Source organism: Pteropus vampyrus, unplaced genomic scaffold, assembly GCF_000151845.1.
Source record: "Pteropus vampyrus isolate Shadow unplaced genomic scaffold, Pvam_2.0 Scaffold19, whole genome shotgun sequence".
Classification (NCBI taxonomy): Eukaryota; Metazoa; Chordata; class Mammalia; order Chiroptera; family Pteropodidae; genus Pteropus; species Pteropus vampyrus.
This window is the reverse complement of record NW_011888800.1, coordinates 10,920,235-10,930,783: the sequence shown is the minus strand read 5'-3', so window position 1 is coordinate 10,930,783 and position 10,549 is coordinate 10,920,235.

Here is a 10,549-nt window from a genome sequence, read left to right as displayed (position 1 = left end):
TAAAAACCAAAATCTTTTTTCATAAATTTGGCACAAACTCATTTGGTAGCAAAGCCTGAACTGAAATGATGTGAGGCTATTTATAGAATTTTTATCCCCATTTGATGTGTAATTCCATCAGCTTAGGTGTAGAAATGTTAAAGTGTTTGATTGTGGGATGATGCCCCAGACATTGCTGGGATTGTTCAGTAATATATGCCATATCAGCTGTCTACAAATTTTAAAATTCTGAATTTGGAAGCCCATTTATCTTTGAGAGTTTTAGATGAAGGATGGGTGACCTGTGTCTTCATTATTATTACCATCACCAAAGTTCACAAAGTTTATAATCTTTTCTCTGTACTCAGTATGGAGAAATTAGAGAAGATGTAGTGCTATTGAGAAATGGTACCAAATAAGTGAGAGGTGAACAGCTAACATTGTATTTAATGGTAGTCCTTGCCTAACATTGTCACATTCTGATTCAAATATCTAGAACAGGATTAAAGATAAAGCAGTGTTAAAATCTAAAAAGATCATCAGGCATTAGAGTCCCATAGGAGCGTGAACCCTATTGTGAACTGCGCATGCGAGGGATCTAGGTTGTGCACTTCTATGAGAATCTAATGTCTGATGATCTGAAGTGGAGCTGAGACAGTGATGCTAGTGCCGGGGCACAGCTGCAAGTATAGATTAACATTAGCAGAGAGGTTTGACTGCTCAGAGACCATAATAAATCAATTGCTTGCAGGCTCGTCTCAAAACCCTATCAGTGAGTGGCAAGTGACAATTAAGCTGCGTCTGGTGGCAGGCTTTATAGTGGCAAGTGAGTTGATGTACTTCAGTTGTACAGCTGCATCTGGCAGGCTTTAGGTCAATCTGACACTTAATTTAGTCCGCTCCTGGCCTGCCCGTTATTTTATTTACCACTTCCATCCGCACATCTTTCCCACACTGCGCACTTGTCTCAGTCACAGATTTAGTAAGCCCACAAGCTAACCCTAGCCAAAATGAGTAAAAAACAAATGTCACTAGAGAGTTTCTTTGAAAAGGAAGAAAGACCCAAGGACGAGACAGCAGAAGACTCTCAGACTGCCAACAAAGAAAGCTGCATTTAAAAGAAAATACTGAGAGCCCTACTTCAATTATGGGTTCATTGCAACAGGTGATTCACATTCTCCAAGTGTGCTTTGTATAATATGCAGTGACTAGCTATCCAGTCAAGCCATGGAACCCTCCAAACTGCTTCGCCACGTGGAGACAAAGCACCCTGCGTTAAAAGACAAGCCTTTGGAATTTTTGGAAAGAAAAAAACATGAACACAAAGAACAGAAGCAATTATTGAAGGCCACCACTTTATCGAATGTTTCTGCACTAAGAGCATCATCCTTCAGCAACCCTACCCAAATTGCTAAAGCTAAGAAGCCCTTTACTATTGGTGAAGAGATGATCCTGCCTGCTGCTAAAGATATTTGTCGTGAACTTTTAGAAGAGGCTGCAGTTCAAAAGGTGGCACGTGTTCCTCTGTTGGCTATCCCCATAACTAGATGAATTGGTGAAATAGCAGAGGATATTGAGTGACAATGGTTAGAGAGGATTAATGAGTCACTGTGGTCCACAATCCAGGTGGACGAGTCTACTGATGTTGATAACAAGGCAACCATGCTTGTTTTTGTGTGATATGTTTTTCAGGAGTATGTGCATGAGGATATGTTATGAGCACTTTTGTTGCCAACCAACACCACAGCTGCAGAACTGTTCAAGTCTTTGAATGATTACATATCAAGAAAACTGAACTGGTCATTTTGTGTTAGTATATGCACGGACGGAGCATCTGCCATGACATGGCTTTCTGGTTTCACTACTCGGATCAAAGAGGTTACTTCTGAATGTGAGTTTACGTACTGTGTCATCCATAGAGAGATGCTGGCTAGCCAAAGAATGTCACCTGAACTTACCAGCGTTTTATAGGATGTGATTAAAATCATCGGCCAAATTAAAGTATATGCCCTTAACTCACATCTGTTTGTGCAGCTCTGTGAGGAGATGGATGCAGAGCACACACGTCTTCTCTTATACACAGAAGTGAGATAGCGTTCGAAAGGCAGATCACTGGCCAGAGTTTTTGAGTTATGAGAGCCGCTACAGAAATTTCTTTTAGAAAAACAGTTGCCACTGGCAGCACATTTCAGTGATACAGAATGAGTCGCAAAACTTTCTTACTTGTGTGACATGTTCAACCTGCTTAACCAACTCAATCTGTTACTTCAGGGGAGAACAACTGTGTTCAATTTGGCAGATAAAGTGGCTGCATTCAAAGTCAAATTAGAATTATGGGGGCAACGAGTGAACATAGGGATTTTGGGCGTTTTAAACGTTAGCAGAGATTTTGAAAGAGACTGAGCCAAGGCCTTCTCTCTCCCAGATCGTACATGGTCACTTATCTCAACTTTCAAAAGAGTTTGAGCATTACTTCCCAACCACAAAGGACTCCTGTACTAGGAAGGAATGGATTTGTGACTCATTTGTGAATAAGCCAAGTGAATTGACTTCATCCGTGCTAGAAGAGGATCAGCTGTTTGAGATCGCAAATGATGGTGGCCTTAAAAGTATGTGTGAGACAACTTCAAATCTCCATATGTTCCAAATTAAAGTCAAGGCAGAATACCTGAGATTGCCACAGAAGCACTGAAAAGCCTGCTTCCATTTCCAACATCCTACCTTTGTGAAGCAGGGTTTTCTGCATTGACAGGAACCCAAATGAGATTATGGAATAGACTGGACGTAAGCTACACACTTCGGGTGTCACTGTCTCCCCTTACCCCCAGACGAGACCATCTAGTTGCAAGAAAACAAGTTCAGGGCCCCCACTGATTCTGCATTATGGTGAGTTGTATAATTATTTCATTATATATTACAATGTAATAATAATAGAAATAAAGTGCACAGTAAATGTAATGTGCTTGAATCATCCTGAAACCATCCCTGCCCACCCCACTGTTGTGGAAAAATTGTCTTGTCCGAATCCGCTCCCTGCTGCCAAAAAAGTTGGGCACCACTGCTCTAGAGGAGAGGTTAACTTAAGCATTTTTGTCCAACAGAAGTGAAAATAATTTTTTACTGGTAGAAAAAAGAACTCCAAATTAACAGTTTACTGCCCTGTTGAACATTAACACTACAATTGTCCAACACTGCAGTCGTATCCTTCGAGTTCTTTGTTAAATTGCCTATAAATCCCAGTCTCCTCCTAAGTTTTTGGAACTAGTTTCTTGCTGGTGTTTTTTTTTTTTTTTTCCAGTAAACTCTTTGACAGGTGCTCATTTTATACCTACATGTTAGTTATGTTTTTTAACGTTTTGAAAATCGTATTTTAATAACTGATTGGGCAACTAGCTAGAAAATGGATAATTTTGGAAAACTTCGTCTGTGAACTTGTTAATTTGTTTCTTGGCTTTCATGGAAAGGGTGAAATGTCAGACATTGCCGTAGTTAGTGTAGGTACTCCATCAAGCTTGCATAGTTTTGTCTTCACCAGTCATTTTTAGGGCCGCAGAGATGTCATTGCTAATTAGATTCTACAATTCTTTGACCCCGATTGAGCTTACCTTCCTACTCAGGTAACCACTCTGCATTTTATACTGTAAAGATGTTTCTTTTTTGTTTTTTTTTTGTTGTTGTTGTTTTTTCATAATGCTTTCCTCCTAACTCTAAAATGATGCTCAGCTAAAATTCAAACTATCTCCTATATTCTGTTCTCCTTTCATCTTGCTGTCTTAAAAATAATTTTTGCAAAAATGTGAGATTCCATTTGTTGCAAAAAAAAAAAAAAAAAAGACACACTTGCCCCATGTATGAGCATGTTTCAAAGTTATCTGAGGCCTTTATCTGGGTCTCCAGAGGAAGAGTGTCAACACACAATAGGCCTTAATTAGGACCCAATCTGCTGAGCTGAGAGCTTCTGCCACCTGGAAGCTGCAGTAATTTTTACATGAAAAAATTAACAAAAGGAAACCACATAAATACATTTGGATATTTGGAGTAGTGGAAAGAACTTGATTGTTGTTTCGAATTGTTTCAAATTCCAGCTCCACCCTTTACTAGGTATTTGACATTCAGTAAACTACAGATGGTCTCCGAATCTGTTTCCTGTCTGTAAAACTTTTCTAGCAGGGTTGCTGTGATAATAAATGAAAAGATCACATGTGACTTATATATCATAAAGATTAATGAATATATATTGGTATGTGTTATTACTGTGTCATTTAGTTGCATTATATTATTCACTACATTTTGATATTCATGAATAATAGATTTTCTGAAATGCTGCAAACATGGCTATACCACAGAATATAATTTTTGCCATATAACATTACAATAAATGTTTGAAAGAGCCATACTAAAAGTAGACATTGAATATAGAGTGAACTAAGTTCACACTCTCATTAAGACTCTTATTTCCAATGCTTGTGATTAAAATGTGTGTCTCAGAAAGATTATTATGCAAAACGCAATGGACTTCCCAGTTCGTTTGTTTTTTTTAGCAAATAATTAAAACTATGAAAGTCACATATACAAAATACGAGTGACTATTGCACAGCCTCCTTCGTGGTGGAATACTATTCTTGTGAAATTCTTATGACGGGTAGAAGTGAAAGGAGTAGAAGTGAGGCTTTGGAGGATTTAGCCAGGTATAACTATTCTGCGCTAAAAGGTAAATTAGAGGAAGTACAGGTATGGTATGTAGAATAATGTCACCTCACCCCTCAGAAGGTGACATTATATCCCATATTAGGTGACATTTATCGGTTTCTAATACCTGGAACTGGTCAGTGTCATCCTACATGAACCGGAGGCCAGAATGATTCAGTGTGAGAGGGTACAATCTACCTTTGATGGCTTTGAAGATGAAGGAAGAGGACCGTGAACCAAGGAATGCAGGCAGCTTCTAGAAGTTGGAAGAGGCCAAAAAACAGATTTTCCTTAAGAGCTTCCAGAAGGAACACAGCCCTGCCAACACCTCAGTTTTAGCCTATCCTGGTCCATTTTGGACTTCTGACCCCAAAACTATAAAATAATTTTGTGTTGATTAAGCCATCAAGTTAGTGATAATTTGTTATAGCAACAATAGAAAGATCATACAACAGAGAATCATATCTGTTCATAAAATACATAAGGAGAACACAGAAGAGGTATATCTCCTTTTTTTTAATCTCTGGAGGTTAAAGGAGGAAGAGAAACCTGCTATGCATAAATTATAGGGAGGTATAGGCATGGATAGGACGGTATCAAAGGAGCACCCATATGAACAGAGCACCCATATGAACAGAGATAAAAGATAGAAAGAAAGAACACATCTCATTCATTAAATGTGTTGTGGGCATTTTGTTTCAAATGTTGGAGTGCAGAAAAGAATTGCAATATCGATTGATTGATTCATTCACTTGTTCGTTCACTTGACATCTATTTAAGACGCCTCACTATGTTTCAAGCACTAGGCAACAGACTCAGGACTCAACATGGTGGGCGCCATTTCTGTCCTTCAGGGGCCTACAGTCTTTTTAAGAAAAGTGCGTTTAACAAATAAAACAGATATATGTGACAAACTTCAGTGATGGTGTAAAGGAAAAGAATAAATTGTTATAGAAAGGAATACTTACTGAGAATTTAATTTTTATCGAGAAAGTCAGAAGGAGCCTCCCTAAGAAAGGGACATTTGTATTGGAACAGAGGATAGTCAGGCTAAGCCTGTGCAAGTCTCACAGAAGAAGGAAAGAGAATATGCAAATACTTTGTGTTGGGGAAAAATTAAGACTATGAAGAATATATTGAACAAGAAGGAGAATGTCTAGAAAGGAACCTACTGGGTAGGCAGAGACAAGATTACACAGGAATTTCGGGCTTTAGTTCTAATACTTGTGTATTCAGATTCTTGATTACTCTGATTTCTCACTTTTAAACTTTAGCTTTAAATGGTAGGATAATAAAATGGCAGAGATGGAAGGGTTTTAGCTCTCATCTAGGCTAACTGCTTTAATTTCAAGTTGCAGAAAGTAAGGTACAAGGAGGTTGCCAAGCTAGGTTAAACTTGCACAAGGCAGCTCTGGGTCAAGAACCAAGCTCCCCAGGCTTTCTCTATTTCTGCCCTTCTTCACATATGGCATTGCCAACCACAGACTCCAGCAGCTCCTAAAGGGACTGCTTCGAGAAGACAAGTTAACAAAGTGTTTATCAGATGTTCTGTTATAAAACTGCTGGGCCATCAGCCCTCAGATGCCATAATAACCCAGTCTTTGCAACACAGAGCAGATCTTCCCTCTAGGAGAAAAGCACCCTCTTGTGCAGATGAACTTCAAATTGATCCTTAAAGAGCCAGGGTGTGTGCCCTGGAGCCCTTACATTGCTTGTCATTGCAAGGAAAAAATCTGAATTAAGTTTCACTTTTATTTTTTCTCCATTCTAAACTTACCAACCTCCTCAAGATCTTCTCAAGGTGGAAATTTCACTCCTAAGAGAAATACTAAGAATGACTAAGAGGCTATTTCATTCTCTGTAGTTGATGAATAAAAATTACTTTCATTTAAAAATAAGCTTATTTCTTAGTTTTGTGGTTTATATATGTGTGTGTATATATATATATATCTGTATATATATATATATATTTCTTAAGCAGTGTAGTTCACTCATATTTGTTGCCATTTTGTAAACTGAGAAGCTTTTTTCTGAGTTGAGTGGCTTTTTTTTTCAGCTGAACATAGATATAAGTAATCCTACAAATATATGTTAAGGGAGTTATTACTGTGTCATTTAGTTGCATTATGTTGTTACCTTGTATTATAGAATCCTCTGATGTTCTATGTCTAAATGATAAAATGCAGGCTTTCAGAGGTGAAAGAGATTGGGGAGAGAGAAAATTTTTATGCTAAATATTTGTTCTGAGTGATACAAGTTTTGTTGCCTCAGAAGGAGAGTCTGAGCTAACAAACACCAAAAAATCCATCCAGCCTCACCCCACCCCACCCCCAACATCACTATAGTCTAGGTCCCAATGGCCTTTGCCTAGATAATTATAGCCACCTAATTTGCCAGCTGTCTTTTAGAATAGCGTTTTTCAAAGTAGAGTTTCAAGACTCCTTACCTTATACCTAAAGCCAGCCCTCTATCACCAGAGGCTCTGTGTAAGAGAGTCTACATAACAAAGATTGAGGATCAGCGAAGCATTATGAAAACAGCTGCTATACTGGAGTTTCCTTGGGTTTCTGCATTAGAATCCAATCGTCTGGATGAATTCTCCATAACATTCCTATGTAGACCCATCCTACTGAGCATTTGAAGCTAGACTCTTACAAAAGGAGACTGGATGCTGTGGTTAAACAAGAATGCAGTGATATCAGTTGTAGGTACACAACCCTTGTCCCAAGACAGGACACATTCATAGTCCAGATTTCCTTTGAAATCCCATGGTTCTGGATGGATGTGAAGATTGTGTCTTGGAGAATGATTCAGTGTTGTTAATTGGATGAAACAGCTGAGCCAAGATCAAATATGTCTTCAAAACTAGCAATATACCCACTTCAGATGCACTGTGATTTAGCCACCCTACTTTGTAAACAACAGAAGTAGGGTATATATTCCTCATTGTCTCAAGGAGAGTGTTAGAGGAGAAGATTGTCTTCTCATTGGCTTAGTTATTCTGAAGACTTGCTCATTAGAAGCAGCATTATAATTCTTACAGGCTCAATTGCTTAATTTAATTTAACAAATCAGAGTCTATTAGTGCCTAAAACATTGAAATATTTTGCAGTCTTTAATACAAAATAAGATAGGGTCATTATTTTTTTTACTCTAATCACAATATCTTCTATTAAAAAACAAGCTGATACTTGATCGCCTTTACTTAATTCCGAAGGAAAAGGAACCACAACCAGAAACTAAGAGTTTTCCTCTGCTATTATACATACTAACTGTTCACATTTGTAGTATTTTCAAATCATAATTTACTTAATATTATCTGCAGAGGATAAAAACTGAAAACATTTAGGTGAACTCTTCATTGTTGCCATCAGAGAGGTTAAATAACTTACCTGAGGTCACACAGCTGTGAAGAAGTGGAGTCAAGATTTGAATCCAAGTGGTCTAATTCTGGAGTCTTACTTCAAAATACTGCAAGTCTTCACACAGAGCAAACAGATACATGTAGGATAAAGACAGCTAACTGTAAAGGGGATCCTTTACAACTTTACAAATTAACAACTTTCTGTCTGACCTCTAGCAAATCTAACATAACTTCTAAGATTCCTGCCCCCTTGTGTTCATGTCCTGTAAAATCCTCTCCACTTGAATGTTGTAGGGGCCAGTATATCTGAAGGAATATTACTCCTGGGATTAGATCGCTAGTAAGTCGACTTTGAGTTAATCAAAAAGGAGATTATCCTAGGTGGGCCTGACTTAATGAGGTGAACTTATTTAAAAAATAATAATAATAAAACAAAAGAAAGCGAAATGTTAGACTCTTCCATGCTAGTTGGAAGACACAGTGCACACAACTTTACAGCTCCCAAGTAAAGAGTTCTGACATCAGCCACATGGCTTGGAAGAGGACACCAATCCTCCAGGTGGAGATCAGCCAGCCAACACCTTGATTGTAGCCTTTTGATACCCTGAGCAGTTGAGCCCTCCTCATGGTAATTTGTTATGTGCAATAGAAAATCAATATAGGCTGTTGCTGTCTTATTTCTTTGATATGTCACTCTGGCTTTGACCCTTCCATCTGCTCCCAGTGTTCTTATTTGCAATCACTCGTGACCCAAATTATCCAGTGAGAATTCTTTTAGATCCTGCCTCTGAACCCATAGCAAATCTGTGTCAACACATCATTTCCCATTTTCTATTTATTCTGACTCTTTTTTATGACATCTGGTTGTTACTGCTCAGTATACATTTTGCTAAATAATTATGCCTTCTATGTGCTTTGGTCTTTCCGCACATTTTACCGGTTCTATGAACAAGGGGAACTCTCATATTGGTTGTTGATCAACTAATAGTTGTTAGTCAGCACTAAATTTTGTGATCACATAGAAGATGCCTAAAAAGTATTTGTCAAATATGTGAATATGTGTGGTATCATGCAAAGAAAAACATGTAGTGGGTAAGCTAATCTATTTTTCTTTTCAAGCAACATATGTAGTGTGCAGCTGAATCATGGTCATTTCATTGCTTTTATGGATCCCTCTGCCCTCACAGGTGTCAGATATAGATGTGTCTATACTAGATGCTTAGGCGATGTTGCTGAAAGACATAGGAATGGAAACTGCCTAGGCAGTACAGATTCATTTATGTGCAGCCTTGACTGGAGCTGCAAAACTAGCTGATTTAGCGTGTGCATTTTGTTTTCAGACATTTGTTCTCTCTCTCTTCTAAGCACAAATCAGATGGAATGAGTGTGGTGTTCTGAATCTGTGCAAAATCAGGTGAAGTGAGCTAGCTGTTTTGTACTGAGCTACACAATTCTTATCGTGCCTGTGTCAGCAATCCAGGCCACACTGAACCTCCAGGAAACCTCAGGGGTCAGCAGAACACACTGCTCATGGCAAGATTTACTGTTGATGCTCAGCCCTGCCTGGTGTTACAGTCTCCTCCACACATTCTGCTACACAGTTGATGCATCCAGTATTTCACCTCCACCCTCCCATTTCCTCAGCCTGGTGCAATGTATAGTGTGCAATTTACAGTATAAAGAGGCAAACAACACAAACATGCATTGGGGGAAACAAAAAAGGGAACCAACAATTCCAGGGCACTGACTCTTTGCCAGATAGTGTGCCAGGTACTTTATAAACATTAGTTCATTTGATGCTGACATTAACCCACTTCAAAAAGCACATGTTATTCCCACCATACAGATGATAAAATGGAAACCCATAGAGAGTCAAACAGCAAATCCTGCAAGTAGTAGGGATTTGAACCTAGGACTGTTTGAATCCCAGGCCAATACTTGCTTTATGATTTCCAGTTTGTCAAAATACACCCAGTAGCCAGGGCCTGTGCTTGAGTTGGGTGGCTAAGATGCTGTTTGAGATCTTGCTCAGACCTGAAGGAGTTATTTATTGCCTGAGATACTCTGAAGAAGTGCCCCCTCTAGGTGATGCTGGGGATCTACTAGGCGCACCTTTCCCAAAAGAAGTGGTTATGTTGGTGAGTAATGAGAGATCAGTGTTTGCCTCATTCTCAGCCCTCTTGACTTGCATACATTCTTTAAGATGGAGCTCGAATGCCCCATTTTATGTAAGGACATATTTCTTTCTTCCTTGATGCTTCCAGAGAATATTGTACTTTTATTTGTCATTTTTTCATTACTGTTTATTCATTCAAGTAGAATAACTTTTGTATACTTTTCATGATATGGAGAATATAGGGAAGAATTGAACAAATAACCCAATGTATGGAGCAGGGAGACAAGACTAGAAATAGTTGTACATTTTTTTTTAAAGCACTACATAGAAGCAGCTATAGATTATATTGGAGCAAATGTCATGCAGCTGCTAACTCTCTTTGAGGGTGAGATGAGGGATAG